The 23547-nt window shown below is 30.4% G+C and overlaps 1 protein-coding gene across 1 annotated transcript in view; it reads left to right on the plus strand.

Moving 5' to 3' along the window:
- LOC148234885 (E3 ubiquitin-protein ligase mib1-like) overlaps window positions 1-23547 on the plus strand; it is a 660035-nt gene that overhangs the window by 527355 nt on the left and 109133 nt on the right. The gene's annotated exons all lie outside the window — the stretch shown is intronic.

The following is a 23547-nucleotide window of genomic DNA, read 5'->3' on the forward strand; positions in this document are numbered from 1 at the left end:
GCATAAGCAGATCTAATCTAAGTCAATTGATCATTTTATTTTGCTCGTTATATGTTGTCTCTATCTATGATTCTAGATTAAACGCGCTTTGAATGTCTATGCGTTCTAAAAATACTCATGAATTCTCAGTCTGTTTGTCTTGAATTAAACGGATCATATTTTTAGATCGCACTTATATAAATAGAATAGATGCGAAAAATCTTAAATTATCACTAATTAATAAGCTGCTCTTACAACGAGTTTTAATTAAAAAACAATTTTCCCATTAAGGCGTTTAAGCTAAAAGCTCTTGACTTTTCCTTGAAGCTGTTTTTCTGTATTATTCTGAAGCTAAATATAATTAACTCGTGTATGCTTTGCCTTAATTCAAATCAACAAAGCAGACCTTAATCTTTTATGGAATGAAATTTAAAATGATCTTGTGAACTTTGAATTTTTTCTCTATTATTAGATTGCATTAATTTATATATTTCGCGTATAGGATGTAATTCGATTCCGCTGCTAGAATCGAGTGTAGTTCTTTGATCTTCTTTCATCTGATGATTTTCATCTCTTTCTGAAATTCTAAGATTCTACTTACAAAAAATTATATAAATTGTTAAATAAACGATACGATTGCATTTTTAATTAATAATGCAATTAAACTTTACATTGGTCCAATTTATGTTCAAAGCTAAAATATACCAATTATAGGTAAATTTCGATGGAAATTTCACCCTTTTGTGCTTTTTGTAAGATAGAGGGAGGATACTGTAATTAAAAATAAGTTAACACGTGATAATGTCCGCCTCATCATTGACGAAAATTAGTGTCAAAATTATAATTTAATGGAATGCGGATAAAATTAAAAATTGCTTTGTTTAATATTTTAGCTTAGTTTGTTACGGTCAAATTATAAATGGCGGCTTTTAAAAAATAAATAATAATAAAAATCAGCTTTTTAATAAAATTCAGATTTTATAGTGAAAATATTGTGTTTTTATTTTAGTTGATATTTCGGTAAATTGCTAGTTAAGCTACATTTGTCTAATGAAAAAGTGTTTAAAATACAATATAATAGCAATTATTAGTAGTGTTTGTTGTTGACATTGTCTTCAGCTGGCAATTTGTCCAAAGACTTAGAGAGATGCAAATACCGCGTTATAGTGTATTCTGACGAAAACACTCTGTTGGTTGTCTTCTTATTCTTCTTCTTCTATGCTAGTGGAACAAATATGTATAATAAACGTAACAATTGGCATAAGTACAATCGATATTAAGCCGAGCCGAGCCGTGTCTCGAGAATTTTCACTGCTGCAACTGACGAATTTCAATTCCCAGATAGGACACTTTGATACTAGGAGTCACCCAGTATCACAGTGTTCTACCTAAAAATCAATCTTGTAGATCAAACGACGCTTCGGCTCAAGACACGGTCTACGGCTAAAAGAGGTCACTACCGTCCCGCCGCGGGACCGGAGCACTTGTGCACATTTTCCGGCGCCCATTGATCGGCGCGAGATTGATTTTCGCGCGTTTTCCGCAAATAATTCGGGCCGGGTGCGCGAAAATAAACGTTCGACTGGCCGATGCGCGCGTTTATATATAGAGCGGCGCGCTTTTAGAACGCGGAACGATATCGGCTTTCGGCGCGACCTCGATAGCGCGCACGTACGTAGTTATGCTTGGAGATGAAGATCCGTTGCGTGGCAGATGTCAACTACAGCTGGTTGAAGGGGACCAAATGACACGAATCGGACACAATTTGACCCGGAGTCAACCAGCTAAAGCAAACAACGCTCTGTGGCGCGCCGGTGTCGGATGTCGGCGGCGGTATTTCGGTACTAGCGGTAGTGTGCGGTATTCGGAGTGCATCGGCTGGCGCCGGCGGGACGGCCCGCGTCCGAATGCACTCGCGGCCGCGGCTGCACCCTTTCCTCCGCGGGGGCGAAGGGTGGTTCCCCCACCCTCGGCGCGCGTCGACCCCCACCCCCGGCCAGCGCGTGACGCTGCGCGACGTCAACGTCGGCGGCGTCGGTCCCGGCGCGGCTCCCGAGCGGCACTGAGAGAGGCGCGCAGCATCGCTGCCCCCGCCCCGCCGCCGACGCCCTCGCCGCGCCGCTCGCCCCGCGCAGGGTTGCCACCTCTAGCTGGATCCGGACCCGGACAGTTTTCCGACATTTTCCGCAGACTTCTTCTCCGACTCGACCCGAATCGATCGACCCGAGATCCTGCGTAGCAGCTGGTTGAAACATAAACGATGCAAATAGACCGATCGTTCACACTATTACGGACACGAAATGATTTCACATATGTTTTTTCCTACTCCCACTAGACCAAATGTTGTTATAAAAAAATCTGTAGTGCAGCAGACTAAACCAAAGCAATGCTACCAGCCCGATCGTTCATACTATGACGGATTCGAGACGATTTTATGCTCCACTTTTTACATTTTCGGCCAAAACCTAAACCGTGTAAAAATATTCTTTTTTCATTATATGAGATACTTTATATGAGTGAAGGAGCTTAAGAAAACATTATTTTTATTATTCATAACATCTCAACTGTACATATGTAGTGGTTTCAATGCAGCATCACAGACGTTAGTCTAATACATTTTAACAGGGTAAAGACAATAAACAACTACTAAGTAAATATTGAGACATCAAAATATGTTGCTTATTGATTGAAAACTACAGCTTACAATCAATATATGTCAATATGTACAACCAAATTTAATATTATGTTAAATCATTTATCACGGTATTCATTCCTGAGATAAGGAAAATCTAGGAAAACCTTTTTTTTATTTTATGTATCTGAATTAAAGTAGTTTTTCATCAAAGAATTTTTAATATTTAATATTTACGACCCAGCCTGATTTATAATAATCATCATAATGTGTATTGGTAAGATTGAAAGCTCTAGAAATCATAATTATAATTATATAGGTGAATATTATGTATTACTGCTAAATCCTGTCTGTTTATTCACCAAAACTAATTCCTTTTTTCAAGTCACATTAAGTATTTGTTATGGTGATTTGTTAATTGTTATTAATTCATATTATTAGTCAAATCTTACTAAACATTATTAGTAATGGTGAGTTTTGATAAAAACCACTGTTTTTAATCTTGAGATTGACGTAAAAGGACCACTTCTTATAATAATTTTCTTAAACTATTGACCAATACAGTCAATTCATATTATAATTCATTGAACAAAAATTCGCTAAAAAATTGGCAGCTTTTTTTCAGAAAATTCTTCTGCTAAAAAAATATGTTTTTGAATATTACCATTATCAACGTGCCTGCCCTTTTTCTTAATATAGTAGTATATCTCACACAAAATATTTCTAATATCCGCAATTAGACCGACTGTTCACACTATAACGTACTTGTGAGTATTTTATGACTATTTGAGCCCTCAACAAAATGAACTTCTGCAAAAAATCGAAAAACATTAATTTTTAAAAAAAATATCTACTATAAAATAAAAAGTCTGATAACACACGGGAAATGTTTAGTATATGAATAAAATATTACAATATATTAGTAAAATAATAAAAAAATTAACACAATAAAGTCAAACAGATCGAAAGCCAGTAAGACAGTTTTTTTTTAATATTTTTTTCTATACCAAGATAAGCTTGTCATGTTTTAGACAACGTAAAAAATTAAGTTTTAGCTTATTTTTAGCTGGAAACGAAACTTAAATCAAATGTTTGGTCAGTCTTTAAACAATATTAATTTTTTAGACTTTACCATAAACTTTTTTTTATATAATACGTGTATAACAATTTATTTTTTTCTGAAGAACGTTTTCGTTTTTTTTTCTGATGATTTAAGCAACAGCATCACACTTTATATTAAAGCAAAGAATAGTACAGTATTTATATGATATATGTATATGTAATATACAATATTAGATTGCATTTTTTATGATCATATATTTACATTAAGAAATTTAATCTAATGACACAACTCTTCACAAAACAATGTGAATTTAGTTATAGAACTACTAAAGTTAAGCATCGATCTAGTATTAATTTACTATTAAACACCATTTTGGTAAATCTTCCAAAAGTGACAAAAAAAAACATCTTGAACATACATTTTAAATTAAATATGAACGATCCATTGTACTAATCACAACAATAGTATGTTTTATATCAGCTCAAAGTATTGCAGAGTTTTTCGATGTTTTCTACAAACATTACCCAGACGATTTCGTTTCTATAACTATATTGATATTAAGGGTAGTTTGCCAATGTTTTAACTATTTAATCGCTTTTAAGTTAAAAATATAAATGAAGAGAGTGAAAGAAATATTAATCAAAAATGGTCTACGGCATTTTATTTGATTAACTCATACCTATATTTTTCCCAACATAAACCTCAATAGGCTTTTCTTATTAAATTTAGGTTTAACATTTCATAACAATTCAAAAAAAAAAGAATGAAGTGGTTGACGATCCATAGTCACACCTAAGAGCCAAAATAAAAAAGCATGTCAAGTTCGATCGAATGTCGAGGCTTCCTTTACTGTTTTATTTAAATTATGACGTTACAGTTCACTACAAAATCGTATCAAAAAATCGTGTGGTCAATAAGGAGTATTATTTTGCTGTTTTAATATATTTTCTGTCAAAATCTGCAAAAAACTATTAGAGAAAAAATATTTTTGGCTAAGAACAACATAGTCTTGATGTTGCAGACACTGTATTCACTAAATATTCTTGATACTATCTGATAAGAAATAAAGTCAAAATTTTCGAATGAGTTGATAATGTGAGCACGGCCGTATTAAACACACGGAAATAGCAGTGTTGCCAACCAAGCGTAGTCGTTTTATATTAAACATTAGATAGAGCACAAATCATCACCGTGTGCGACGGTGCGACTTGCGCACCCCTCCCGATTCGGCAATGTGGCAACCCGGGCCTCCGCCGCCGCCCTCTCCTACTCCCCGTCCCCTCGCTACTTAAAAGTTGTTTTCGCTAATGCTCGCAAATAAAGGACGCGCCGATCTCGGGGCGCGCGCGTGTGCGTCGCCGCCGCCGCCTATCGATTCGGCCGCCGGCCGTCCGAGCCTCCGCCTCCTTTCCGACTCCGGCGCTATTTTTAACCGCAGACGGCGCCCGCCGCGCCGGAGGCGCTAACGCCTCTCTCCGGCCCGACGCTCCGGCCGCGCGGCTGCGGAAAATCGCCGGCTACTGGCGACCTTGCGACGTCGCGACGCACCGAACGCACCATGCGGGATGTATTTCTTTTTCCACCGGAGGGCCCGTGTTTTTTTTTTATTTTTTTTAATATTAAACAACTCAAATCATAACCTTTTTGTTTAGATGCATAGACCCTACGTTTTAATTTTGACCGACTACTTTTCGTAATAAAAAAAATATTTTTGCAGGGATCAGAAATCATCTTGGCTATCATCGTTTCTTAATATTTTTATAACTGTGATTGTGTTTATTTTTATTTAATTTTTAATATATTTTAATCAAAAACATTTCGAGTGTGTAAGATGTATTTATTGTCTTATCTACCTCTTTGCTATCAGTGAATTTTCACCACTTTCATGTATTAAATTTTATCCAAATAATATTTTCAACTAATTAAATTTTTTTTGTATGTATGTATATTCAAATTAATATTTTTTGCTTAATCAGGCAATTAAAATTTAATAATTTCTTATATACAACTTTAATATTAGCAGGTAAAAAAGTATTTTATTTAGAAATTTTATTTTCATGTAGTTTAATTTTTATTTTTATTTGAAGGCTGCCATTTTCAATTAGGATAGTTTGATTAATTTAATTTAAGCTGCGACATTTATCGTGTTTAAGGGCAGTTTTGGGCTCTCCTGGTTATAGTCAATGAATCTGCATCGATTTTTTTTTTTTTTGAAGACGACTCTGCAATATTAACAATTTCTATATTTTATTTAAAACTTCTTCCAGCGCTGCCCGAAAGAATTAGATTTATTTCGTTTATGTGTGAGTGAGTAAACGAAATAATATTATTTTTTCAGTTTTTAATATATGTCATGGAGCAGTTTCAACCTTTTCCTTTTTTTTCTCTAGGACATATATTAATTATTTACCATAGCTCTGAAGTACTTTATTTTTTCAAAACCCGCCTTTTTTATTTAATGTTAACATTACATCATTTATCTTGTCTTCTTATATCAGTTTTAGGGTTACCTGATGATATTCAAAGAAACTGGATCGATTTATTTTTGAAGACGACTCTTTAAAATATTTAATATTTTAACCGATTTTTACATTACTGCAAGAATTAAATATATTTTTTTTTATATAAATAAAATCGTTTTATGATATATAATACTCATTAGATTAAATTTTATAAATAACAAAAACAATCCTGAAAGCTTTTGATTTTTCTTCTAATAATCACCATTTTAAATTAAAATCAGGATAGAAAATCAGTTCAAAATCTAATTAAAACTATTTATTTTTATTTATCGCGTCCTCTTAGGGTAGTTTAGAATCTTTTCGTAATAGGCAGAGAAACTTTTAAGGGAGTTTTACCTCATCTACCTATTCACCCACTGTTTGCAAGAATCTTGTGTGATTTAGTAAGAAAAGTATTATTTTTTCTTTATATTAAAATATGTTATATATTATAATTTTTTTCTCTAGAACCTATATCAAAAATTTTTAATAGTCCTTGTAGTCTTTTATTTTATATTTTAATTTTAATTATTTAAAAGTACGGAATGAAACATTTCATCTGAGAGTAGTATTGGAGGAACTGTATTGATTTTTTGTACAAAAAAGTGATTTTAAAAATTTAAATAAAGTTTTAGATTTAACTCCATTAGAAATGTCTACAAGTATCAGGTAGATTTTGTTTTTGTGATTGAATAAGAAAAGTATTTTAGTTTTATTTATCTTTTCATAAAAATACGTCATATAAAGCTTTATACTTTTAAAAAGCAAATACTGCAATTTTAAATTAATATCAAGATAATTTGATGGAAATCTGCAATATTTATCGTTTAATTTTAATAATTTTGGGGTCTTTTGGTGAAAAGTCTAGATGTTTTTTGGAAAAATGTCTAGATTTTTAAAGAAGTATTTCATAAAAAAGTATCAAGCTAATTTTATTTTTATGAGTGAGTAATAAAAACATTTTTTATTTCAATTAAATATAGTAATTAATGTTTCATATTTTAAAAAGTAATTACCGCAATTTTGAAAATCTAATCAAAACTACAACATTTATCATTAAATCTTTAATAGTTTTGGAGTCTCTTGGTGAAAAGAAACTGCATCGATGTTTTTGGGAAAATATCTAGACTTGTTAAGAACTATTACATAAAAATGAAAGTATCAAGTAAATTTTATTTTTGTGAGTGAGTAAAAAAAATATTTTTTATTTTAATAAAATATATCATATAATTTTTCATATACTATATATATTTAAGAAGCACTTACCGCATATATATATTTAAGAAGCACTTACCGCAATTTTTAATCAATATTAAGTTAGTTTAATGGAAATCTATTTTAAAATAAAACATTTATCGTTTTATCTTAGATAGTTTTGCTGTTTTTTAACTTGCTGAAAGAATCAGCTATATTTCGTTTGTGTTAGTAAGAAAAGTATTTTTGTTCTTAATATATTTTATACTTTCAAGAACTATTAATTAAATTTTTGAATAGTCCTTAATATTTTTTAATTGCTGATATTTTGCATTAAAATTGAGATAATTCGGTGGAAATCAATTTAAAACAACAGCAAGTATTAGGTAAAATTTATTTTTGTGATTGAGTAAGAAAAATATTTTTTTCTTTTTATGTCATATATTGTTTTTCACTTTTAAAAAGCAAAAATCGTAATTTTGAATGAAGACTAAGATAGTTTAATAGATATCTTAATAATACTGCAGCATTATTTGTTTAAACCTAGGTCGTTTTGAGGTCTCTTGGTAACAGTCAAAGAAACTGACTCTTTAAAATATCTTTAATTTAAAAAAAGTTTTACTTAAACATGCTTTAGAGCTGTCTGCAAAAATAAGGTAAATTTCTATATGTGAATAAGTTAGCTATTTTTTTCCTTTTAATAAAATATGCTATATAGTATTTTTATATTATACTTTCAAGAACTTTTAAAAATAAAATTTTGAACAATCCTAATTTTCTTAAAAATCGCTATTTCGTTAAAAGATTAAGTTGATAGTTTGGTTAAAATCTAATTAAAACTACAGCATTTATCGCATGCTATTAGAGTAGTTTAGAGAATGTCTAGGTAATATTTTTTTATTGAAAAAATGACTCTGAAATATCTAGAAATACTTTAGAACTATCTGCAATAATCAGGTAGATCGCATCTGTGTGAGTAATAAAAGCATTTTTTTATTCTTCTTATTAAAATATTATATTATGTTTTATACTTTCAAAAACTGATATTAAAAAAAGTTAAGTCCTTAAAAACTTTTGATTTTTTTTAGCTGCCATTTGAAATAAAGATTTATCGTGTCATTATCAATATGTGGTTTTTGGGTCTCTTGATGATAGTCAAAAGAAACTAGATTTTTTTAACTTAAACAATGAACCTTATAAATATCTAAAATTTAAAGGAGCTTACCTTAAAATTGTATTAGAACTAGTGTTGTATTAGTGTGAATGAATAAGCAAAATATGTTATATAGAATTTAATAATCAAGAAGCAATATAAAAAACAGTCTTAAATGCACTATTTCCGATTTAGTTATTTTTTTTTATAGTTAACATTTTTAAGTAAGATAAATGCAGTTTCATGGAAATCTAATTCAAACTAAAGAATTTATCTTAAAGTCTCTGGGTAGTCTTTACTAATAATCTAAAGACCACGAAAGACTATAAATTTAACCCAAATTTCTTTTAATGCTGACTGCAAAAATAAAAGTAAAAAATTAAGCAGAGCTTTTTCCTTTTGTTAATTTTTATAATATGATAAAGAACATTTACTCTATGACAAATATTATTATTTTTTAATTTAAATCTAATTACAACTATATGTTATATAGTAGTATGCACGAAGTCGCAAGTCTAAAGCCGATTCTCGAATTGTACAAAAATAAACTACAATACAAATATATATTTTTACGACAGAATAAAAATATTTTAGTGAAAGTATATATATATAACGTAGATGAGTATATTCTTGTTATGATTTTCTGTAAAACACAAGAATTACCTGTGACCTTGAGACTTGCTTTCGTTAATATAATTATAGTGATAGTCAATGAAAATCTGAAGTTAGTATTATTACAATCATGATCTTAAAATAAATTATTTTTAAAGGTGTTAATTTTTTAGTATAATTATATTATGATAAAAGAAATTGGATTATAAAATTCATGACATTACTTATTGCTTTTATTATGTTTTTTCTGCATCGATGAGATTTTATTTATAAAGATATTAAAAAATTAATTTTCAAATGGAACGTACGAGAAATTCTGATCTAAAAACAGAGGTAAAATCCAGAGACTTTCAGTGTCACGTAATGTGGTAACAGCTGACAAAACGAACATTGCCGTTTCTAAAAGTAGCCCGATGTATTTTTGGGGTTGCTTTATTTTTTTTATTAAAAACGGCAATCATTATGAACGTGTCATTGCGCTATTTTTAGTCCACTCATTTTTTTCTCAATGGCGGTGCCATTCAAAGAGATTCTAAACATTTTTTTTGTAAAAACTACAATTTCGTTTTTTTTCAAGAGTATATAAATATATATATTTTATAAATTAAATAGTCGATTATTTTATTAGCAAATTTAAAACATGTACTTACAGCTACAAAATCGTGCGCCCAATTTGTGCGCCTCTGGTGTAGACCTCGAGCGTATGATTCTAAATAAAACCGAGTCGTTAATTTGGGTCGTCGAATTTTCTACTCTGCTCTGTTTTATTTTTGACTATATCACATGCATAATTACAATAACTACGAGAAAAATATTACGTAAAAACACATTTTAATAAAAAATCGCCAAATATAGTATTTACTAATGTATATTTATACAATTTTAACGACTAATAAAACACGAGAGTTTTTTTAGTAAGTATCATAATATGTATCAACTTTAAAATAAAATGTTAACAGACATGTGTAAATATTTACATGAATACGTTTTATTTAAGAAGAAATATATAATTTTTATGTAAATAATATATAAAAGAACAAATCTACAGAGAGATCGTAAAAACGTCTCGGGCCGGATGTTTCAAATATATTTTCACAGGTTATCAAATATCAAAAGATTAATCTATCATTTCTCTTGCGCCGCCTCTGACTATAATATATTTTTAAGATGTCTTCGGGGGAAAAAATAAGAAATTTACGACCAGAAGACGTACGTATTTTCAAGAGAAAAAATCCTCCACCGAAAACTTCTCGATTATGCGAATTTCCCCACCGATTAACAAAGTCTCCGTAATGAGTTAACATTGTCTGAAAATTTTACAGAGTCCCGAGGGCGCCTCCTCCACCCTTTTTCAGCCCCCTCTTAATTTCAGGACATGTACTAGGGGTATTTTTCTCTGCGTCGTCTGCGGGTAAAGTTTGGCGAGAGCATATGAATCACGACGCGTTTCGTTGCTAGGAGGCTTTCGAGGACGAGATTTTCTTTGCGACGATTTTCAACTATGAATCCCCGCCACTTTATCGGCGTGCTTTATTTCAACACTTCATCCCTCACCCCAAGAGTTTAAATCGCTGTTTAAATTCTTGGACAAAACAAAAATTCCAATCTTACGACCTTCGAGAAGCGTTCCTATTAAACAGATTTTTCTGAATAACGAAGTGAAAGATAAACGTAAGCTATTCAATATTTTGAAAACAAAGTTTAATGATGTTATTTGGTACATACAATAAGAATTCCTGGAAGGTACTGAATAATCCTTTTATGAATTGGCATTATATATACGCATGTTGTGATCCTTATAATTTTAAATCCTTGAAACTCGTAATATCTCTAATAGAATAATTTTCGCATAAATGTTTTTGTGGTGTTATTAATTTATATTAAATAGTAAAGAATTACAAAATAGGCCAATGAGAGTAGTTTTAAAAAAAAATAGATGTAATAGTTGTAGAAGTATGATTGGTAGATTGAAATGGTTAAATGTTAGAAATATTGAAGATGAATGTTTTAGTATTTATATATAATATAAGATAGAAAATAATTAGATACTAGAGTATTTAATAAGAAATAAAGATGAACATAGATTTAATACTAGTAATAGAGAATATTTTGTTAGGTATAATAATATTTCTAGGTCAATCACAAAGGAATTAAAATACACATTTGTGCATTAAGAAATAAATTATAATAGTAGGTCTTTTTTATTTTCTGCTTATGTTATATAATATGTATGTTAAGTTAAAAAAATTTTAATGTAAAAATTAGCTATTAAGCTAAATAAATTAATAAAATAAAATAAATAAATGAATATACATAAATAATATTGTTGTACAATAATTGAATTGTAGCAATATAAAATTAAAGTATTTTTTTTATTTATACTTTTTCCCATATTACATAAATAATATTCCTATTTTTATACATTTTTTTTTTTGATTATTTAATTACAATGTTCCTTATTTTTTTTATTTATTATTACTTCTTAACATTTATATTATAAACTATTTTTATTATCTTACATATCACATTTATTAAAAATATATTATAAACTAACCATCTTTTTATTATTCTTAATTAATTATTTAGGTTAACTACTACTTCCTTAACATTATTACCAATGCAATATATTAAAGCTTCATCATATTAATAACATATATTATAAACAGCATTTTTTTAATTCGGACCTTTGTGGTACACCAAAAGATAATATTTTCTTTTTGGAATAAACCTAATTTATTTTACCTTTTTGCTTAATTTTTTTTAAATAAAAATTAAACCAATCAAAAACCATTTCACTTATACATTAATAAATGTATTACAAGTCTGTCAAATTTATATTAGCACCAAAATCATTTTTTAAAAGTAAGCTTTAAACCATATCGAAGAATACTTGATTAATCAACGGCATAGTTTGCGTGTATCAAAATCTTTTCTGTTTTTACAGTTTTTTGATGAAAAATTTTAATACAGACAATTAAATAGATGGTCTACCCAATTTTGTAAATAATTTTATGTAATTGTTTCTGTGAATATATTTTTTTAAATATTTTTTTCTCTATGCATGGTACATTGGAGTAGAGTTGTTATGCTCTGCACATGTATTAAAAATAAATATAGTAAAATATTAATTGATTTTTTCATTAATAAAATCAAATCGAATAGAATATTTTAAAATATAATTCAGTCTGAATACGAACCAATTACCAAGTATAGTTAATCCTAGTGGCAATTGAACAGTTGCCTTGCTTCTGATTTAGAGTCCGCCGCCTTTGCCTAATCATCCCAGCCGCGAGACTTAGTTCCTATCTTAAGATTTCCGTCTGGAATGGAAATGTTAAATCTCGGCACATATCCACCCGGAATTTCTAGATGTACCGAGTACCTATGTATGTACTACATCGTACGAAGACAATTCGATCCTTGTGCACTGGCGGCGTTCGTCGAAATTAAGTGCAATACATACATCTCGGAGCGCACTCTCGAATCTCTCCTCCTTTGTAAATTTAATCCGTTCTTCTGAAATTCTGCTCGCTTTTCCTCGTTTTGGAATCCCATCTTCGACACCGCAGCAGCGCCGACTGAAAGCTTCTTTTCATACTGAATGTAATTTGGACACTACGAAGCTTATATAAAATAGTGAGTGAAAAATATCCTATATTTCCAAATTTTAATAAATTAAAAACTGAATCAATATAACGGTTTTCCAAAAAAAAATCAAATTTAGAATTCACTATCTATAGTTTTTTATATAATACAAATCATTTATGAATATTTGGCTTTTTATCGATATTACTATTATATTATATCCATATAAGTTTAAAAGGTTATGTTTTAAACAAAGCTCATTAGTGAGATACGCAGAAGTGCCATTAAAAGCCTTCCGTTTGTAGAATTATATAATATTATAATAACTGAAATTAATACGAAATTCCGATAATTGTTATGTATCCATTTCGCATAATGTGAGGTCCTAAAAACGGTTTAGCTGTGCGATTACATTAATTAGTTAGACTTAATTAACTTGTTGCCCCATGTTGTATCTTTATGCATTTGTGTGGTATATATATTAAACCGTGTACGTAATTGTTTTCTTTGTTTATCGGATATGATGTAATTCATATAAATTATATAATATTCATGACTCAATCTACATTAATATGTGGTATTACATAGGTATATACATATTATAATAAGCAATTGTATTAATTTTAGTTACTATATAAATTTCCATTTAATTTTGCTTATAATATCATATTATATCGCTAGGTTCATCTTTTATTTTTTTTACTGTCATCAAAAACAGGTAGTGTTCTCCAATGTTTATATTCACTGAGAATAGTACATAGTTGTATCGAGTAATTATATTTTTTAGACATCAATCATAACAATCACTCTTATATTATATATATTCAATCAAAATTTTTCATACTTACAGCTATGTACTATATTAATAAAGAAGCATCTGCAAAAGAATATATTTGACTGTTTTTACAACGCAGAATCTTATTTAAAATCTTTTTGCAACTCGTCTTTTATATCCAAAATAAAATTTTCTTTCAATAGGTTCAGAAATCTTTCTCTGTTAAATCAGTTTTAGCTAGTTTTGTTGCCTTATAAATTTAAACAGAATAAACATAAGGTCTCTTCTGCTTTCTTTCACTATATTTTTAATTTGTAACGAAAAACTTGATCTTCTAAACATTTATTGAAAATTAAAACTAATCACTGATCCTTCGAAACATGCTTAGTTCTTTGACGTCATATTTTACAAGTACAAATCATTTATTTTTGACTGTATTGACTAATTACATGCCTTTTATGAAAATTAATTCAGCGTTTATAGGGTGTAAATAAAATATTTAAGACCAGTAAGTCTTAAATATTTTATTTACACTCTGATAAATAATTGTTGTGTTTAAACACAAAATCACTACTTTTATCTATCCCTATAAGTGCTGAATTAATTTTCATAAAAGGTAATATAATATAGTAATACCGGTCAATCCTTTGCCCATTTAAATGTTGTTGTGCTACATTTATATAACAATAAAATATTTTTAGATGCAGTGAATATCATAGGAGAGTCATGTGTTTAAGTTTGTGTAGAAAATAATTAAAAAATCTTTGCTTGAACGCACAATACTAAAGTATGTGTACTTTTTTAACAAATAATTACTGATTTACATCTGTACAATACGTTAGTTCGTAGCTCCATTGTCTGAAATCCCAGCGAAGCTATATACGTCTTGTTGCTAGAGAAGATTCAGAGAAAAAATCTCAAACATCAATTAGAGTTGAAGTACGGATCGTATTCGTATTTGTTTCATAGTACATTTGGCCAACACTGTACTTTATTTTTACATTTTTCTTCAATTCAACAACAAAAACAAGTTGACACTCGAGAAATGGGATGAGCTCCACCGACGAGGCATTGACGGAATTAATTGAAAAACTGGGAGTTGTTGTTTCCGTTTCGCGCAATATTGATTCCCGCTATCGTTTTTACCGATCGTCGGTCTACTACCTATCTATCCATCTATAACCTCGCCAAGTTAGGAAATCAATCTAAACTTGGAGAAAAACGCTCGTTTTTAACGAATCAAAGTTTTTCATACGATCTTCGGCGGAAAACTTCCAAGGATTTTTGTTATCCAAATCGCGCAGAACGTAAACATTTCTCCTTATCGGATAATATTATAATAAAAAGCACGAGACTAGGGGCTCAGTCACATAATCGTGTTTTATTGGATGAACGTGAGAAATGGGTTGAAGTTGCGATTCGAATGCAGTTTAAGTACACGAGCGAGTCTGAAGTGTTCATTAAGAACAAGTGTTGCCAGAATCGCTACGGCAGTAATAAGCGTGTAGAGATAACGACGCGAATTTTCACGTTTCTAAATGAACTCGATGTTTGATGAACAAAATTAAATTTTAACGGGGTCGTAATTGTCAGTAGGCGCACTAAATCGACTTTGGATGGCACAAGTTTACGTTTGTACTCAAAGCTTTCGTTGTTCAAGTATTTAATTGCACTTCAGAGTAAGTAGATTTAAATATTAGGAAAAAAAACATATGAGAACTTCTTAATACATCTGAATATTTCAATAAAGCAAAACAGATATTGCTTATCAAAATTAAAATATTAATAGTATTTTTTAATTTAAGAATATAAACTGTATTTAATTAGGAATACCAGAAAAATAACCATCTACAATTGCAGCATCAAATTAATTACAAACAAATAATAAGGAATTCATTAAATATATATTTTATTTAAATATAAACAGGTTTTCTAATCCAAATTCACCCTTTTGCAAGTCAAATTTAATTTTTTTTAAATTAAATTAACCCTTTTGCAATTTAAAAAAAAATTTAATTAAAGTTAAGTCATTTTTAAATTGAATTCTTTAAAAAAATATATTTATTATAATTGAATGAATAAGAATAATTTAAATAAATTAAATAAAGATCTTTTATTGAGTTGAATTTAAAAAGGGTTAATTCGATTTGCAAAGTGTCAAGCCTGTATACATACCATTACAATCTGATGTTAAAGATAGCATTAATTTGTTGAAGTTAATAGCTAAATATTAAGTCTGAAAAAATAAAAAAAAGGTAAAATAAATAAAATTACATTTAAAAAAGCAATAGATAAAATCAGTTTGAAATGCTATACATATTGTCCATTTATCCTAAATGAACATATTATTACAATATTCCATATCGTCGCACGACGACGAGTGGCGGTACGCAGGAGCGTTTATCAATAAACTGAAGGTTTTGCGGTTGATGGAGACAAATTTTCTTGTTCATAGGAACCTAACATATTACCTATTCCTATTTATAAACAGCTAATAATGATTTTCGGGCTTCGATAATCCAAATGTATTTTTTTTATTTTGATTTTGTAAAGTAGCTGTAAACAGCTGTTATTAACAATTGTCTCACGATTAATATTGACAACCAAAGGGACCTTAAATTTTTTGTTAAAATAATTGGAAATTTCAAAGGGAAATTGAAAAGAAATTTTATAATTGAATAAACCAGATATGATATCACTAATTAGATAATTTTAAAATCCATAATATTTCACCAGTCAAAAAAATTTGACTTATTTAGTTATTCTTCAAAAGCAGAAATAAATTATTTTTTATGCGGTCCGTGGGATAGGAAAAGCTGCTTTTAATTTAATTTAAATGATAATTGAATTTTCTTAAGTAAAATTTAGTTCCGGAACTTTTTTGTTTAAAAAAATTCCCTGAGTACTATTATTAAAAACCTATACATTTTTTTTATTGCTATTGTTTTTCTTGATAAGCTTAGGGATATTATAATAAAATCCTCAAAATTTTACTACAATATTTTTGGGTATCCCTAGATACATTGTTCAAAATATAGTCCATCAAAATCTGCTTAGCTTCTCTTATATAAAATTCGTAAATCACACCGAAGATAAAAATATTCTTATATTATTATATAAATCTATACCATGATATAATACAATAGATAACGCAGCGATGTTTGCGTTGTGAAATCGCCGGGTCATCGACTCCTGGTAAGTTGCCAAAGGAGTCGATTGAATTATGCGATACGGGAAAATAGGTAGTGTCGGGTTTCGGGCCGAAGAAGAGCCCCTGAATGGGGCAGTAAATGGGACGATGGTCTGATTTGGCAATGGAGACATCCTTTGTGCACTTTTCATACGCGAGAGACATAGTATTCGCCATGGTAAAACTTGTTCGCTCCGCTCGGTAACGAAATTGATATTGTAAATAGGTGAACTTAACCGCTCAATTTTACTGGCGAAGAGTGCATTGCGAGATTGTAATCGCTATAACCCCAAAAACCGAGAGAAATTTGTCTGTGTAGATATAAAATTAATAAAAAAAAATTTGTAACGTTGATAGTATGTTACATTTTGTGAGAATTACATACAAGCTCAAGATATATTTTGGACTTAAATCACACTTTGGCGAGAGATGATCTAGTGACAATATCAGATTCTGGAAAAGCAATTCTATAAGCCTTTAAAAATAGCTAAAAAAAATATTTGAAGTATGAAAACATTACATGAAATACTCAATAATGTTTAAAAGCATAATAATGATTTATATTAAGGGTCGGGATACTACGGTCCACTGTCTATTTTAATCCGGCCCATGAGCTAGAAATAGATTTTACTTTGTATAATAGCGGTATAATTTCATATTATGATTATATTATAATTTCATTTATATATTACCATGACTTAGTCATGGTAATATATAATTTAAATATTTCAAAACAAAAAAATCCGCTTCTAACTACTGTTAAAAAATACTGAAAGACTTTGAGAATTAGAATTAGACTTTGTAAATAGTGCTCATATACTAAATTTACACTGCAATATGATCCTTTTCACGGCAACTGGCGTTGAATGAGTCACATGTATTCCCCAGGCGCGTACGATGAGATACATTCCCTTTCGCTCGCTAGCGTGCTAAGTGACGAGAGTGAGTGAGAAGAAGTGGGCGTGCATAACGCATGTATCGCACGACCTTATTTCTCACTCACTCTCGTCACTAAAAATGCGAGCGAGCGAAAGGGAATGTATCTCATCATATGCATATGATATACTCCATTATTTAAAACATTTTAAAACAAACGAAGTCTGTAATATCACAAAAAATTGCATTAAACTATTATTCTAGCAGTGCTTTTTTGAAATGCAGAATACATTTTGATTTTATAAATATATTTGATTGTATACTTAAGAAGCTGTCATTTCAATTTTAATGTATAATGTGAAAGAAAGTACACCCTAAAGAAACAGATTTCTCTAAATGTACCTTTGGAGTTACAAATATTGTCAATTAAGATCATATATTTGGAATTTATATTTTTATTTGGCAGCACCTATGTAAAAAGACATTGATTAATTTAAGCAGATGAAATCACAATTTCAGGTCAGCATTAACAGATGCTCATTTGCAATAAGTTTTGTTGATAGGAAGTGATTTAGTTTGATTAAATCTCAAAAATAACAATTACATTATTTAATATACCTTTTTGATCTCAGAAAATGGAAGCTATACTACCATTTAAGTAACATTAATTTGGCCTTCTATTATAGTTAAAAATCTCAGTATTTTCATTGTTTTTACTGTGAAACAGTGTCAAGTTATATCAGTGGATGTAAATCGAATAATAAAGTTAGATAGTTTTTTCATACTTTATTCGTCTATTCCCTAAAATTTTAAGTGCACTTTATTTTTCTATTTCTGATGTCGTTGTACTTTTGATGTATTCTTTTAAACATGTATGACCCTTTTAAAATTATTTAACCCAAATAGATTATTTATTAGTTTGGCCAATCTTTCTTTAAGGTACAAATTAAATGTGCTCCATTAATCAAAAATAAAATCACTGAAGCACTCTTTGGTCAATATTTATAAGTAAGAATTAAATTATTAGTTTAGACAAAATTGAATAAAAAAAATTAAACAAGCTACGATAAAATAAACCTTTTACGAAAAGCATAGGGTAACATTTACATTTTAAAACTGTTCGTGTCGGTTGACTATATGCAAATTTATTAATTTAATACAAATTAGCGGTTAACGTATGCTCTTGTGTCATGCGAATATATATTTATTCAAAGTGCTACCTTTTTTTTTGCATCTTGCGAAAAAAAATATATCGGAGTATAATGTGTTTAAATCACATTTATACCTTAGTACAACCCTCACGTATTTCAAGTATACAAGGAGCCTTTGCCGGAAAGGGCGTATTATTTTGCTACGGTGTAAAGATTTTTTTATGGTAAATTATTATTATGCGACATTGTTTGAATTAATTGCGTAAACGTGTCGCTTATTACGAGTATAATGCTAACCAATAAACGTGCATCGTTAAATTTAATTTATAGATAGTTAATGAGCTTTTATGTGATATAGTAAATCAAAAATGAGTCAGGTTTTAAGTAAATGTTTGCCACGTCTATTTATATGTAATTAAATCTATACTTGAACATATACAGATTTCAATGAGGCTTTTGATATAAATCTTAATTAATGAGTTGCTTGATGAATCAACTTGAGATTACGACTTTTGTAATATATCTATTATATTTAATTTACAAAGTAAATATAATATATAAATAATCAGTGTTCACAAATCAGATTGTCTTCTCGTAGCGCAATCTCCGATTGCATGTATTTTTATCGCCTACATTCAGTCGTGAAACATTCACTTTCGCATTTTATATCCGCCATCGCAATACATACATACATACGTACGTAGCAAAAAGCTTTAGGACAGAAGCTGCGTTATTGTCTCCAGTTTGATATTGCACTTGTTCAAAGTTTCGCTTCGATTAGAAATTCCTTGCGCAGCGCGACAGTAAAGCGCTGTCTGCTCCCGGTAAATACTTGCAGAAGCAATTGGATACCATTCGGTTCAGGTGGCCTTTATATTTAATTTTGAACCGGAAAGAGCGACGTCTCTGAATAACGACAAAGTGTACTTTTGTCTTGTATAAAACACGGAATTTTGCTATATTGCCTATAACTATTTTTTAAATATAAATCACCAATAAAATATCAAAAAGCATAAATAACCCATAAGAATAAAAATGCGAATAAATATTAATCCTTTACTACAAATGCAAAATTTTCGTTTCTTTATTTTGTTTAAATTAAAATAAAACCCATAAAATTTAAATATCTTATTCTAGTCATAACTTTCGAAACCAATTTGTGTGGCGGAATTCTAGATGCTCCTGAAGAATATAGTTTGTTTGCTATCTATTATCTTGTAACGGATTTATATTTACTCAACTTTAGAACACTGAAAATGGTCTAAAGTCAAGTCAAACCACAGCAGCTGCCGCTTCTCTCTTCGCTTCCCTTGGTCCAACTTGACGCGTGTAGCCTACAGACACACACACAACGATAATATTTTTATTAAAAACAAAAATAAACACCGTCGGCACGAAAATCATGACATATGTAATAGTCAATAAAGCAATAGGTGCTTTTTATAATAATGCTTGATTTTTAAATCTAGTCATTAAGACCTAACATAATGAATTAAATTAATACATATCTCTATATTTATACATATATACACAAAATTGTAGTGATATAATCCTATAACATATGTGCACCATCCCATATAAATTAGACTAGATCCTCATAGTACCAAGGACGGAATAGCGTCATCCGTAACGTCTTAGACTAATAAATCTGGGTTCGAGCCCCAGCAGCGACACTCGAATTTTTATTTATTATATAAAAAACCGGCCTCAGCTGCTGTAACATTTGTTGGTTATAAATTATATTATATCACACATATTCATTTATAATTTAAATATAGATCGCACTGATTCCCAGCCTTTCAGTCTGGTGGTTAATATTTGCTTGTAGGTATTCATTATTTTCGATTGACTTACTCAGTTGTTACAGATTTAAACCGTTGTAACGCATTGGGACCTTGTCAAGTTACAATGTAAGATTTAATAAAAATAAATAAATAATTACACCGTTCGGTCTAATGAGGCATACATATTTTGGTGGAAGAAAAACATAACATCTCGGTTGTACCGGACATCTGTATTGATATATCTTTAAGCCTGCAAAGCGGCTAACTTTTAATAAGTATGATGGTAAGAAAAGCTGTAAAAGTAACTAAACAGTAGTTTTTTATTGTTTGCCACATACATATTTCAGGTAATGTTAAGGTAAATTTGATTCTGTGAATGGCTGGTATCAATGGAATAGCATATTCAATAATACACCCATACCTCGCTATACGGCCGCTCTTTATACGGCCTTTCGCTATAACGGCCCTCTTCAATTAAGGCACGTTTTCTATTAACGGCCTAAAATGTTTCGCTATAACGGCAAAAAACTTTTTTTCGATGTCGATTTTTAAAAAAAATTTAAAATAGATTTAATTTGCATAATTTTAAAATGAAAGGTGAAGCAGCTAACGCCGATGAGGCTGCATCTAAGGAATATCCCAACATTATAAAGGGAATTATTGAAAGAGGTGGTTATAAACCTGAACAATTGTTTAACGTAGACGAAACAGGGCTTTATTGGAAGCGAATGCCTGATTGCACGTACATTTCAAAAACCGAAAAATCTGCGCCTGGTTATAAGGTGTCTAAAGAACGATTAACTTTGCTACTTGTTGCAAATGCCGCGGGTGATTTTAAGCTAAAACCACTTTTAATATATTTGTCCGAAAATCAATTACCCGTCATATGGAGATCCAACAAGAAAGCTTGGATGACTAAAGCTACTTTAGAGGATTGGTTCAAAAATCACTTTTGCACAGAAGTGAAAAAATATTTGCGAGACAATAACTTAAGCAACAAGGCTTTGCTAATTTTGGATAATGCACCAGGGCATCCTACTAATTTATCCGAACTATCTGAAGATGTCATGATTGAGTACCTTCCGAAAAATACAACAGCTCTGATCCAACCAATGGATCAGGGTGCAATACCCACTTTTAAGGTATATTACCTACGCCGAACTTTCCGACAACTTATAAGGGAAACCGATGGTAAATCTTCAATTAAAACATTTTGGAAAAACTATAACATCAAGGATGCTGTTGACAGCATCAGTGAATCATGGAAGGAATTAAAATTAACAACAATGAACCATGTTTGGGAAAAATATGGCCAGAATGTGTAAAAAGTACTGATGCAGAAGTTAATTGCCTTCCTGAAATTAGGCAAAACATTTTGGATCTAGCACATGATCTCGACTTTGAAGGTTTGAACGAACGTGATGTGCTTGATCTACTTGAAGCTGATAGGGAACCCCTTTTAAATAAGGAACTCATTCAGTTGCAAGCAGAACCGGCATTTGATGAAGAGACAGAGTCTGTTGTATTCAAACAGCTAACATCAAACAAATTGTCAAAAGCTTTTTCCTATTTCGAACAAGGAATAAACATCTTCCTTAAAAACGATCCTGACGTCGAACGTAGCGCTAAAGTTTCTCGAGGAATTAACTCAGCCATTAGCTGTTATTAATCACTGAAGAACGAAAGAGACAAAAAGGCAAGACAAACAACGTTGGACAATTTTTTTAAGCCAGGCCCATCCTTACCAGCAAAAAATGAGAACGACAGTGATCTGTAGATTACCATTTCTTCGTCGTCTTCAGATTAAAGCTATTTTAAAAAAAATGATGTATGTATTCATACACATATTTTATGTAACATGAAGTTGTTTTATTTTTGTTTATGGATTATTGTTGGTTTTTGGAGTCTGTTATTATTTTATGTACAAATGTATGTACTTGTTATGTATGTACTTTTGATTTAAATGAAATAAAAAGATAAAATGCATTTTAAATGATAAACCATGTTACATATTTAACAAATTTGGAACCGATCCCATTGAATTTGTATGAATTTGTATTAGAATAATTGATTCTTTATACGGCTTTACGCTTAGCGGCCAAGTTTCATGGAACGTATCTAGGCCGTAAAGCGAGGTATGGGTGTATATACATTCCATCGATACTTTGATACAAATCCTTTGCAACACGTTCCGTGTATTGTCTTAATTATTATTCACAGGCATTGCGGCTAATAGTTTCCACTTTATATATTATTGATTAATTAAATTATTATGGCACGCTGTCGTGGCTTCGTCGGAACTTTGCTCATTTACATGTACGGCGGTTCGTTCGTGTCCATCCGGGCCGTGGCCACCACTAATTTGGACCCTCTAAAACCCCATACCTAACCACCCACCGTACGACCACCTGGCCGTATAATTAATGGGTGGGATGTGTTTGTTTAAAATGAAAGGCTTTAAAGTTCCTTCTTCGCTTTTATACAGTACACATCGGTTGTATGGAAATGGTGCGCGCTTTCGCACCGTTCCTGTCAAACTTTGAGACTTGCACACACCAAGAACGACCAGCAAGTATCGCTCTGTTGGCGATTAAAGGTGTTAATTAAACTTTTTGACACGATACGGGCGAATTGCAATTATATACACGAAGGTGAAAACTCCTTGCTTTAACTTTCAACGTGCGATTGACATGAAATTAAAAGGAAAATTTATAGAAAATCTGAAATCATTTTAATTGATGTTTTATTTTAATGAACCCTTTTTTAAAGACTATTTTTATAAAATCTCCTTTGTTATTATCGGATAGTCGACTACAAATGACCACCTGATTAGTTGAATGTACTGGAAACAAAGTTAACCATAACTTATTCAACACCGCCACCCAATACTAACACCGTCATTTTTATCATAAATCTGTTTCTTAGCACATGAATGAGCGATGATTTTTTTATTATAAATCTAACCATAATGACAGAAAAAATACCCTAATTCGTCAATATGACTATTATACAATTTATATTTTTTTAAATAAAAACATTACGCTATACACCT

The sequence above is a fragment of the Plectrocnemia conspersa genome, unplaced genomic scaffold, assembly GCF_051122295.1.
Source record: "Plectrocnemia conspersa isolate PC_06_02 unplaced genomic scaffold, ASM5112229v1 ptg000005l, whole genome shotgun sequence".
In the NCBI taxonomy this organism is placed as follows: domain Eukaryota; kingdom Metazoa; phylum Arthropoda; class Insecta; order Trichoptera; family Polycentropodidae; genus Plectrocnemia; species Plectrocnemia conspersa.